At 39.8% G+C, this 13672-nt stretch overlaps 1 protein-coding gene across 1 annotated transcript in view; it reads left to right on the top strand.

Annotated features, from left to right (window-relative positions):
• The first annotated feature begins 3597 nt into the window (after positions 1-3597).
• LOC137255846 (annulin-like) overlaps positions 3598-13672 on the top strand; it is a 72438-nt gene continuing 62363 nt past the window's right edge. Inside the window, exon 1 of the mRNA XM_067793419.1 lies at positions 3598-3740. The gene's annotated coding sequence lies outside the window, so the exon portion shown is untranslated. The remainder of the gene's footprint in view (positions 3741-13672) is intronic.

Raw genomic sequence — 13672 nt, 5'->3', positions numbered from 1 at the left:
TGTGAAATAAGCCTCATCAATAAGCCGCGTTGATGTGACACGTTGAACCAGAATGACAGAGCTGGATTGACCCACAGGCCCAATATTTGTGTTATGTCTCTGTTCGTATGTTCGACCATTGATCATGCATGTTACCAAAGGTCAGTTTAAGGTAATCTGACTTTCACCGTGAAGCACTAGAGGGGTATATCAGATCTATTTACCGATGACGTACCCTTTGGGTACATATACCGAATCTCTTTCATCGGAAATGTAAACTGGTCGTGTAAGACCGTTTTATTGATTTCCGAATACATAACTGAACTATTTCATTGATTTCCTACTGTTTTCTGACGTTTTTGTTGTGGTGTTTTAATGTAAATGATGAAATACGTTACCAGTACTGACTTTGATCACAGGCTCCCATCGCGGGTCCGAAAATCGATAAACTAAGTCCAACCCCCTTACTATATAACCCGTAAAGGTGCAGCACCAAATCACGGCGACGTGATCGAAAACCGGACAATTACGCACTCGTCATTGAATAATATATATCGTAATTTAAAAGGGTACACACACACGCACACGCACACGCACACACACACGCACACGTACACACACACACACGCATAAGTGAAAGTTCAAAGTCAGTTTAACAAACAAAATAACAAAGGTTTACCTGCGAAATTTAAGTAAGGTTTCTTGATTCTAACGACTCCCAGGAGAGCTAATTTCGAAGTCAGTTTTCTTGCACAGAACGTGGCATATAAATACTCAAATCCTCTTTGGAGAGTTTGTGCAATTGTTCAGTTTCACATGTAAATGTTAATGCTGTAATCTAAAATTTGTAGGTATATGGTGAATGAAATGCCATTAGTCGCATTACGATTATTACGAGTGCTCTGACCAATCCTTTCATATCCGGCGATTGTTGTTTTTGTTGTTTTGTTTATGTGTTTGTGTGTGTGTGTTTTCTTAACGTTTGGACTAGAGTGATCATTATCCTTTTCACACAACGTAGGCCAATGTAGTAATCCCGATAACTACCGTATTGTTATTATTACTGCCGTATGATTATTACTACCATATTATTATTACTACCGTATTATTATTACTACGTATTATCTCAGCTTTCAGCTTTACAGGTAAAATCCGCACCGCTCTATTATGCTAACGAGTACCGCTCTGGACTCCCTGATCAGACAAAGGGAACAAAAATACAGAACATTCAAGTCGGCTTTAGACAGGATTATGCAACTACTGGCCACACTTTCACAGAAGAAACATCACCCAGTCAACCTGGGCCTGTTTGACACTAATTGTCTAAAATGTACATATAAAAGTACCATATGGTTCTAAAGGACAATAGATAATACATGTGAGCAATAGCAACTGCGTGCATTGAAGTCACATTTTGAGTTAGTCTAAATCTAAACATGCGTTTAATTAAATCTTTTAGTTAAAGATTTGGTTGTTTCATTATAAATACGAGTTGATCCTTCGCAGAGAGATGGGGAAAAGTTTGGTTTAAAGACGAGGCGCGATTCCAAAGCGGGCTCTTTACGGCTGAGTGTAGACTGTGGTAGTCAAAAAGTAAACCCCGTCCTCAATAGCCTTATAATTACAAAACTTGCATAGACGATTTCAGAAATGTTACTGACAGTTACAGAAAATGTTCTCGTATAGAAATGTTGACACAAAGAAAATATGCAAAACTTATTTGTGCTTTTTGTAGATTATAGGAAAGCTTTAGATTTAGTTGACATGTATAACCATCTTCTATTGACATAAATGATCAAGCGGATCAGGCAAAAGGTAACTTTGTTGAGTGGCATTTTAGAAACGGGGAAGTACAAAATTAACAAACTTTGTGGATAACAACTTCGACTCCGTTTTGACACAGATTCATGTGTCGATGTACTGCAATAAAAAGTTGTCTATACATAAAAATGTCACTTATCATCAATCCAGCTTCTAAGTACTACTTAAGGAAGTAGTTTCTTATTAGTTTATTGAATCAATGATGTTTGAATAGAAACCTATAATGAAACCTGTTTCTATGTTGTTGTGTTACATTAACTGTTACGTCATCAATATTACAATATTTTCTGTGACGGTATTGTAATCAACGCTTCTGACGGCGAAAACGGGGTTTGTGAGATGGAAGCCTGGTTCCTTGTGTATCTTGCGCTGCCGCTTCATTGACTCAGCGGTAGGGGCTGCACCCTGCATGGCGGTCTTTACTACTGTGAGACACGGAACAGATTTACATTTAAAAATCCATGAACAAGTGGTTACTTTTTTTACTTAACATTTGCATGAATATCATCGTATACGTCACGAATGTAACGAACGTCGATAATGATAATGAAAGGTAACCTTACTGAATCAGTGTTGAGACAAGAAAGGCGTTACATAGGCGTAAAGCAAACAATGACATGCACCTCATTTTCTGTACCCACGTGCGTTGATAATTTCGTGTCACCTCGCTATTTTAACGAAATTGTACACACAATACATGGAACTGAATTACCACATTAATTGAAATTTAATTAATTAATTAATTTAATTAATATGTCTAGCATCAGGGTCGCTGGCTTGGTTGACGCATAACATCGTATTCCCACTGGATATATTTGTTTGTGAAATCGGTCATTTCGTGAAATGACTAAACATTTCAGTCGTTTCGTGACATGACTATGAGGGTCAGCCATTTTGCGTCATTTTGTGTTAGAACAGTCTATATACTTCAGTCATTTCATGAAATTTCATTTCATCTATAGACCCGTGGAGGTCCCGGGGTAGAATAGGCCTTCAGCAACCCATGCTTGCCTTAAAAGGCGACTCAGCTTGTCGTAAGAGGCGACTAACGGGATCGGGTGGTCAGAATCGCTGACTTGGTTGACACATGTCATCGGTTCCCAATTGCTCAGACCGATGCCCATGTTGTTGATCACTGGATCGTCTGGTCCAGACTCGATTATTTACAGACCGCCGCCATATAGCTGTAATATTGCTGAGTGCCGCGTAAAACTAAACTCACTCACTCACTCATTTCATCTATAAGTTGTGGACAGGGGGTTGGTTGTGAGGTCACGGTGGCTACTCTGGACACAGCAAGTGTCAAACATACAAGTGTAAATGCTTCAAGGCCAAGTTGCCACACTAGTTTTAACTGATGACAATAAGTGATGTTGAAATTGTGACCTACTTTTGTAGATTAAGTTAATAAGTGAAATTTCATGAAATGACAAGTATATTGATTGTTGTTACACCAACACCGAAATGGCTGAGCCTCATAGGCATATCAAGAAATGACCGAAATATTTACTCATTTCACAACATGACCGATTTCACAATCTGACTGTAACATGTCGATGCTCGTAACGTTAATCACTGGATTGTCTGGTCCAGGCTCGATCATCTTCAGAACGCCTTCACATAGCTGCAAATAATACACAACCATTGACTAAGTCAGCTACAGTCATCACCGTTTTATTTGATGGTTCGGCTGTCATTTGCGGACTATCCACAACCTTCATCTGTTGATTGATTATGGAAACAGGTGGTTGATTGTATCTCTAACCAGCTGTGTAACACTATCTGTGATTATAGCTTGCATTTGTCCTGTGAACAAGCTCGACAAGGCGGGAGCTAGGGCGGGACCCAAAGTTGATAAACGAATCAGTTATTTATGAACGACTTCGTTTTGAAAACGGATACTATTTCTTCAGATACAAACTTCCTTGCTTCTGGTAACGGTGAGTAGAACCCGATGTCTATTATAAAGTTGTTTGATTTGTGGACTTTCCGTCTGCATCCACTTGATTTCGTTCTCATCCATATTAATAGGTAGCTCGTTGGCCGATCGAACAACAAAGCTTCCATTTCAGAAACTCATTTTAGATTATCATGTGTAAAAGATTAGTTTTCTTGCATTAGTATTTCATGAGAAAACCTATCCTCATGTCACTCGTGGTATTGTCTAGTGGTTAATGCGTTCGCTCGTCACACCGACGGCCCGTGTTAGATTCCAGAGAGTGCAATATGTGAGGTGGTGTTCCCCGCCGTGATATTGCTGGAATATTGCAAAAGGCGGTTTAAGACCGAACTCACTCACTCATGTCATTTGTCCTTAGCTGAAACCCAGGGAGGACAAAACACCAGTTTTCGAATTTAATTTTGATCGTAAGCAATGACGACGTTGAAGTTCATTTCACTAGCCTGCGCAGCGATTAAAAAAAATCGTGTTTGTATCGAAACGCGGGCAAACGGAAATATGGAAGGACGGAGGGAAGGGCTGACGAATTCCATTTATACACCTCACCCCACTTCGTGATATCTGACTTTAAAGATTTCTTCTTACGTGACAGTTAGTAGCTGGCTGTTCCATTCTCGATATAAATTGTATCATTTTACTGGAGAGTTGCCGTGTGGGGGTAGAATAAAAATCATCTGCATGTATAACCGCAAATTTTACACGTGATGTCAATCACCTGCTACTACTCTGTAGTAGTGAGGTAGCCCAATAGTTAAAGCGTACGTGTTTGTCTACCCTAGAATTTTGTTAAAGTCGAGAGAGAGAGAGAGTGACAACCATTTCTGTTGGGTGATTTTTTAAATCATTTTATCCATCCTAATCCTTTACATTTATTAAACCATATTATCTTTCCATTGGCTGAAATATGTCACGTGATCAATATACAAAATCCATGTCACAATAAGCACGACCCTTACAATCAGTGCAAAATGAAATAGTAATGATCTGTCGTGTATTACAATATGTTGTTGTCAACCAATACTCATGTCCCGACCCGTGAAGGTCCCGGGGTAGTATAAGCCCGTGAAGGTCCCGGGGTAGAATAGACCCGTGAAGGTCCCGGGGTAGAATAGGCCCGTGAAGGTCCCGGGGTAGAATAGACCCCATGAAGGTCCCGGGGTAGAATAGGCCCGTGAAGGTCCCGGGGAAGAATATTCCTGACTTGGTTGACACGTCATTGGTTCCCCATTGCGATGTTTCCGATGCTCGTGCTGCTGATCACTGGATTGTCTGGTCCACACTCCATTATTTACAGACCGCCGCCATATAGCTGGAATATTGCTGAGTGCGGCGTAAAACTAAACTCACTCACTCATGTCCCTAGCAGTCATGTTTATAGAAATATTCAACATTGATCCCAGCCAGTAACTAATCTCAAAAACATAACATGCAAAATGAAGGAGAAAATAATATTAACAGATACCTGAAAATCTGTGATGGCACAGGTGTTCGCCAAATCTTAATATCCAGACGGATAGACTGAATTATACAGAAACCGTTAGCTTTAGAATTCTTCTGTTGTTCTTGAACGTTGTCAATATCCGTTATGAAAGATGCATGTAAATACAAAATGTATGGCGAGGCATATTAACGTATAGAACGGTTTCTAGAGACGAAGCTGAAATTTGGGTTCGTAATTATTCAATTTGATAATTCTATCTGAATTACTGACTTCTCTAACTTCTGCTTATGATTTTAAAATATTGTTAAGATAACAACACCTTGAAGTTATTGAAATCATCAAACGCCAATTAATGACAGTTCAGGTCTCATGAAAAATTAAAGTTGCGCAAGCCCTCAGTACGACCTAAATATACAGCTTTGCAACCTATGCTATTAGGGCATTTCGAAAAAACAGGCTTGCTACGCCCCTGCAAGGGGTGGGTCAGAGCGGTCCGTCAGAGCGACGCAGCCGGGAAGGTTGGACATCTTGACAACACAGCAACAACACAAGTACACGCGCCGCTAACAAACATTCATAGTCACTTGGTTGTCACACGGATTGTACATCAACCACTGGTTTGTTTAATCCAGGTTCGGTTTTTATAGGCCCTGGTCATGTAGTTGCAATATTTTGTAGTGAGACCTTGAACACCATTTAAGATAAATCAAGCTTTACCTGCAGGAATTCGTGGCCAATTATTTTATGTTTCTCTTAACATCAGCAATTTGCCAGGGAATGGAATCTCTTCTTGTGGGTTTATCAAAAGCAATGTCAGCTGGAAACAGTGACTCGAGATTCTTAATAAACAAATGATTATCTAAATCCAACAGTTGTCTTCTGAACCAACAACAATAAAGAAAGATCCACTGAAGAAGACATGTTTCCGAATACTTCCTCTCTTGAATGGTTCATTGATATCGTTTCGTCGGGTAAGAAGACGGACTGGCATTGTGTAAGATCATGTTCATCCATGATGTTTCGAATGTTTTTCTATGTTTATGTTAATGTTTGCATTGGTGGATGAGTGGCTAAGGGATGTTCGAACCCCCTGAAAGAAAACGCACACGCACACGCACACGCACACGCACGCATCACCCACCCTCGAACATCTTATAACGCCATTGAGACACTGTAATAAACGGGATAACAGTGGATGCCCCTGTGATTTTCTGTCCAACAGGTACTCTCTAAGTAAAGGGAAATTCATTTGAAAATAAAGTTATTTTAACACGTTATTAACTGTGATGATAATTTATTATGTATTAACAGCCAAGCCAGTTTCAGAATTAACAAATGTAGACAAAGACGTACCACAAACTTATGGACCCTGGCGACACCAGAATGTTTTTTCTCCGATATTTAAACACTTAAAGAAATCATATACAAGGCACGTATTTAGATCGGGGACGTTTTTACAAATGTGTTCATGCCTGACATTGGTTTTTGTTCATTGGTTGCCCTAGAGGTGAAGGTCCGGGGTAGAATAGGCCTTCTGCTACCCATGCTTGCCATAACAGGCGACTATGCTTGTCGTAAGATGTGACTAACGGGATCCAGTGGTCACGCTTACTGACTTGGTTGACACATGTCATCTGTTACCATTTGTGTAGATCGATGCTCATGCTGTTGATCACTGGATTGTCTGGTCCAGACTCGATTATTTACAGACCGCCATAATATAGCTGGAATATTGCAGAGTGGAGCATAAAACTAAACTCACTCACTCACAACGATGACGTGGTATATAACCTACAATAGACTGGCATTGGTTGCTACCTAGACTAACGCAGGTGGAATGGGTTTTCAGCGACCAAACTCATGTGGCAATTGTTCCTGAGTGTTAGTCCAGGATAGTCAAAACTGACATTGAACCAAGTTATCTGGTTCAAATGGGTGATTCCAACACTCATGTTGGTTCTACGTGTGACTCATTTGTTAAATCTTTCTGTGGCGTGCTATCATCTTTCAACTCTTACAACACATGTCTGATTCAACTCTTCGATCACCCATACACTATACAACTTGACAACTTGTGATATTCTGGATGTCGTTGATGTTAGTGACAAACGAATATCTGATTCATATATTCAATGCTCTGTCAAACTCACTAAACCTAAGCAGCTGGGGAAAGAAATCAAGTGCAGGAAGACTTGAAATATAGACAATAGTCAGTTTATCAATGACGTTCAATCTTCTGAGCTGCTGCAGTCATTCTCTGATTCTTGTGGAGTGGAGGATAATACTGCTGTGTTAACTACCTGCTTATCACGAATATTGAATAGGTTTACTTCTCTGAAGTTTGCTTCTGTTGTCATTCGTCATCGCTGTGGCCGGTATAACTATGTCATACATCCACAAGCACAAAAAGATATGCCGTAAAGCTGGAAAACAATGGCGTCGTTCAAAATGGGAAATTCATCGCCAGCTGTTCAAAACTGTCAAGTATCATGTCAACAAATATTTACCAGGAGCCAAACGAGCAGTTTATCAACCCCGAAGGAGCACAGCTGCAGTAGTTTCAAGGAAATATATTCCTTGCTGGACAGTTTTGTTGTGGTACAAACTGTACTATTTTAACCCGGACAGATATGGGAATAGAAAACCATCGCCACAACGCAACAGAGACCCCCTTCCAGTTGAAATTGTGCAGCAATGGGCATTCACTCTCTGGTAATATAATCCAGATTACTTTCTGAAATTTCATGGCTTGCAGCTCGTTGCAACCAAGCAGGTACGACAAATGACCATCTCCGTCCAGGCAGATCTCGAGTTACCATTGCAGCGGAAGATCGGCACATCCGGGTACTGCAGTTGCGTGACCGTGTGTTACGGATGACAGCACAGCAACCTGGGTGCCTGGACTTCAGAGGATATCCGGTCAAACTGTACGGAACAGGTTGAAAGAGAGTGGTTTGAGAGCCAGGAAACCCGACGTCGGGGTCGTGCTACGTCGTCACCATCGCGCTCCATGTATCCGTTATTTAAAAGTATCCACTAGACTGTATAGACATTACCTTCTTCTTAACTGATGTAAAATTTCATGCACCAAAGAATTTTGTGCACGATTTATAAATTTTTGAAAACATTTTCGGAACAGATTGCACGTCAATAGATGCGTTTCTTTTTTTCTTTTTCTTTGTCTTTTTCTTTTCTTTTTTTTTTTTTTTGATACTAAAACACTTATCCAGACGGCCATCCACTGAATGTCTGTGAATTACCGGATTCAGTCTGTGATGAATCATTATGTCACTGCCTCATAGGTCTTGTCGCCAATCAACATGGGATCAATAATGGTTGGTCAAGCCTTCTCCTCTACTGTGAAACGACCCACTCCTCTTGTATGGACTGACCTTGACAAACCTCATTTTAGGACTTTTTTAAAGTCACACCTTGCCTGGCTTTTCTGAATGACTTTTACCTATGTCTCCTGTGCAAAGCGCCGCTGAGCAACCTGTATGGGTGGAAGTAAGGCGCCACAGAAATATGTTAGTATTATGTTGCACAGATTTAAGATAGTATGCAGCAGGGAGGGTTCGGGTGAACTTGGCACAGTCAGGGTGATAAGGTTTATCATCAGCTCAGGACCGTCGCCCCTTCTACACGCGGCACAGACAGCAAGCGAGACCTCTCACTGGAAACGCTGGGATGAACCCCGAAAGAACACTGCAACCTTGTGTGTTACCCAGAGTGTCAGGGTTCTCAGATGGTGAAAAACACGGTTACCAAACCAAGCCGGTAAGGGCACCTGGAACACTGGGGAGTCTGATAACAGTGTACGTGGGATGCAAGCGACACATTTCAAAGGCGAGGTCCGCGTATTTCCTGAATGTTGCCAATCACATTGCTGTCAAAGGGGATTGAAAATTCAGTAACATGAGTAGGTTCACTGGCTTTATCAAAATGGTCAAGATATAGCATTCGAGTGAGTGAGAGAGAAAGTGAGTGAGTTTAGTTTTACGCCGCACTCAGCAATATTCCAGCTATATGGCGGCGGTCTGTAAATAATCGAGTGTGGACCAGACAATCCAGTGATCAACAACATCGATCTGCGCAATTGGGAACCGATGATATGTGTCAAGCATGTCAGCGAGCCTGTCCATCCGATCCCGTTAGTCGCCTCTTACGACAAGCATCGTCGTCTTATGTGGCAAGCATGGGTTGCTGAAGGCCTTTTCTACCCCGGACTTCACGGGTCATATATTATTTGAAATAAAGAACTGAACAAATCATTCGATGCTTTGTTTTCCTTATCTGAATGTATTGATTTTAACGATGATCCCCTAGCCATTCAAACTGTTCACCCTAATTCCTGCTTCCATGATAAATTTCTTTCGCCATTTATATCTACAGCATTCGTTTCTAAGGACTTGAAAAAAAAGTTATCCAATTTTTGCAATTTTATTTGTCAACTTTGTTATAGAACGTTTTCGGTTGGAAACACGTATTTTTGGCATTTTTGGACCCTTGTCGATTTTTTAAGAACGTTCAAGTAATGACTATGAAATGTTAGAAGACTGGAAATTAAAATGAAATCTTAAGAACAATAGGTTCCAAAAGCAGTAATATATCTTCACGCATAAAGACGTTACAAAGCTTTTTGTGGCATGTTTCCACATGGGAACTTTGACATGAAAGAAGTTAAAATAACTCAAACCGACACTGATGTTTTTAAAGCCTTATGAGAACGGATAGATGAGGTTGTGATGACTCTGAGCTGAAATTATCTGACAGTGTACATCAAACAAGGTAAGTACATTGAAAGTCCCAACAAATTATCCAGTTGTAGAAAAATTGAACACATTATTTGACGCAGGTTTAAGTAACCAGCAGATAACTGACCAGTAAGAGGGCTGCCAACGAACGCATCTCAACCGCTCAAGTCAGGCACGGAAATGTAGATTTTGGCTTTCACAACACGCTCGCTGTATCTGCACGATCACATTTGATATGCATGAACCATGGAGCAGTAGTTTAGGGATACTCTGAATGGTTTAAGTGTAATGAGGCAGTTTATACGATAACTGTGCTGTGTATCTTTTACAAACAGATGAAACAGGGCGGGTTGGGGTCATAGCGTGACACACTGTGAGAGGGTGTTCCCAGGAATGTCTTTACCTGCGGAGCAATACCGGACCTATCAGGAAATGACATATGACACTTAAACCAATCTGTTGGCTTTTTGACAATGGTTATCTCACCCATCCCTTTTGAACTGTAAGTTTATTAATAGACTATTGAAATTGTCGTGAGAATGGTTGAAAATAAAACGTATATTTGACCAACTACTCTCCCCAGCTGTTGAATGAACCCATCCAACGATACCCTACTGCTATCTTTACTGATTTTCAACGGATTAGTCTATTTGCTGGAAAAGGGATGAAAATCCGATAAATTCAACAGCCACTGTTCCAGTCAATGTGTGATGCTCAAAAGAGACATATTTATAGCGTCTTGGCACTACTGACCAGTGCCCGTGTCATGTGAGGACGATCGCTAGTATCTGTGGAAGCTGCCGTAAAATCGTAAGTTCATCAGTGTGCACTGAATTTCTAGTAATTTCTGTGTCTTTCTAGAAATCAGTTTGTCCTTTTCGCGCAGTGAAACTGTCACCCCAACATTTAAACTTAGACAGAGCCGATTTTTCACTCAGCAATTTTTATTCACACAAAGTGTTAAACCATTTATGACATTATGTATGATAAAACAGTGGCATTTAGAAAGTGGTCAAATGTAATATGTTATATTTCCAAATTAGCTATATTATATGTTACCTTTTATGTCGGTTTGAGTTAATTTTTTGGTGGGGTCGGGAGCATTGGTTCAATGGTTGATGAGTAGCCAGTCAGTTGTGTGTGTGTAACTGGACCAGTGTTCTGAGAGGTAAGGATGATTACAAACCAGTCTGGCAACAATGGACAAACACATCATGTAAACACAATGACTTAAAGGTCAGGCAAGCAAAACAAATACCTGGATCAAAAGCAATGCTAACTGAACTTATCTGTACTGAACAGCAAAAGAAACGCAACTGTTTTTTATCATTTTTTAAAAACAGATTAATGCTTACTTTTATGATATTTCATTTTTTCAAAACTTGCTATTCAGTATAGTTTACTTTTAATGTGAAATCTTATTTTTACTTGCCTTGATCCAAGCTGTGAGCATATTTAAGTCTGTAATACACCATGTAGACATCTAATTACAATATGAACCTGATACACTGCATATTTAGCAGCTAGCAACTATTTATGTGTTTTTCAGAGGCCAGTCTTAAAGAGGATGTTTCCGCTAGTGAATATGTCAAATGGTTTAGGCATCTTTATTCAGAAGAAGGAAACAGGACTGAGGTCTTCTAACCAAGATCACCCTCTCTGGTAGTTCAATGAATATATTTATATGCACTTGCATTAGTGTAGAAAGGCTAGAGAGCATTTTGATGTATGGAACCTGTGAAGATACTGGCTAGAACTGGTCTTCTTTGCACCATGAATACGAGTAGCGACTAATGTTATCAGATGGTCAGACTCATGTGCCGTTGGTCAAGATATGTCTCGTCTCAATTACAAACCACTGGCATATAGCTGGAGTAATACTGAGTACTGCTTTAAACAACATAAAAACACAGATAAAGACAAACTTTATGGATGAACAACTACTTTATTCGGGCAATGCAGATTTTTGTATTGTTGTCAAGCAACAACAAGAGTCAGTATCGTTGTCAAGCCACAACACGAATCTGAACTGAAACGTCATCCGAATTAAAAATTTGTTCATCCATAAAGTTTGTTTTTTTCTGATTCACCAGTTTTTTAAACATGCCACTCAAAGACGTTAAACATATAAACAAACTTTGATAGACAGAGTTGTAAAAATTGTAGAAAAATGCTCATATTAGCAGTTTTGTAAATATGTCTTATAGGAGTAAGTCTGTACTGTTAGCATCACTACCTGTGACAACATGTCCTGCTTTATTATTTTGTTGACTTCAACGACATAATGCAGGAGTAGGGAGACAAGCCCTCCACTCAAAAGGTTGTTTGTTCTGGGTTGTTTTGCATAACTGCACAGGATTGTCATTATCAGCACTAAGTGTATTATACAAGGGACACCTGCTTGCATATCATAATACTTTGTCATTACCTCAGTAAGAGATATTAGCTAATATAGCATTACAGTATACATCAATCCATTGTGAACAACATATCTGTATTTGTTCATAAATAGGTTGGCAAACCCATAAGAATCTGGCATAAATTATATAACATGTGAATTCAACAAAGAATGTGTTAATAATTCATCTTTTGGACCAACACCTAGACGAAGGTTTAGTCTCTGAATATATATATATAATTTTGATTTTAACATATAAACCCTTTTTAAATGGAAAGGGGTCCCAGGGACACCAGAGGTTTAGAGCCTAAGGAAATCAAGACTTGCTTCATTTAAGGCTTTAGCACTGTAGAGAAGGCTTGGCAGTAGGCAAAATAATGTGTTTCAGGGACTGTGAGACCAACCAAGACCTAACCTACAAACATGTCAGTATCAGTAAAGTTGCAAACTGATATGAATAATACGTTTCTGCTTCTTAGACAAAGATATTACAAGATGTGTGGTCCTGGTAGAGATACTGAGTGGTGTTTGGTAGGACTGGTACAAGTTCAAATCTTCTATCCGGGTACCCCACCCCCTATTATCCTGCCCTACCCATTAGGCAAATTCCTGACATCAAATTTGTAAGAAGAGGCAACATATTCTTCATATTGGAGGCTACAATTTTAAGTTTTTCAATTTTTCAATGTCTTAACCATGTATTATATTCAGAAAGTTGACTGCACAATCTTCAAAGACAATACAACCTTTTAATCATGAAAGAATAACATATTACCCTGGGTGTGACTGGGCTTCCTTGCCTAGGGTAACAGGTTTAAGCAGGCAAAAAGGGTAGTAGGACGAGGGTTAGTATACAGTCACATGATCATAACAGGTCCGGCTATTTAAGAGGGTAAACGGATCCAACTCATTACCCACCCGTCCCGTATATCCAGGTGGCACATCCCAAGCCTAGTGTGTGGTCCTGTACATAGAGCTCAGGTCACAAAGTTATGCAACGTTGGTCACAGACAGTCCTCAGCCGGGGGACATGATTGGCAACTTGACTTCAGTCCTGTCCTATAACAAAACATAAGAAACACATGTAATCTCACCTCCGAAAAGTGAGTTTGTTAACAGTTGCCACTATTCATCCAGCAGTGAATGGGTACCAGGTGGGATAACAAAAATAAAGAAGAAGAAAAATGATTTATTCAAATGTCTAGCAATACAATTCAGTTCATTTGATGATTTGTATGATAATCGCCAGACCATCTTAGGCCTATTAGACAATATGCTAAAAGCATGATAAGTACAAATATAAGACATTTAAAATATAT

This window comes from Haliotis asinina, chromosome 11, assembly GCF_037392515.1.
Source record: "Haliotis asinina isolate JCU_RB_2024 chromosome 11, JCU_Hal_asi_v2, whole genome shotgun sequence".
Taxonomy (NCBI): domain Eukaryota; kingdom Metazoa; phylum Mollusca; class Gastropoda; order Lepetellida; family Haliotidae; genus Haliotis; species Haliotis asinina.
The sequence above is the reverse complement of the archived record's forward strand: the minus strand, read 5'-3'. Positions and strand labels throughout refer to the sequence as shown.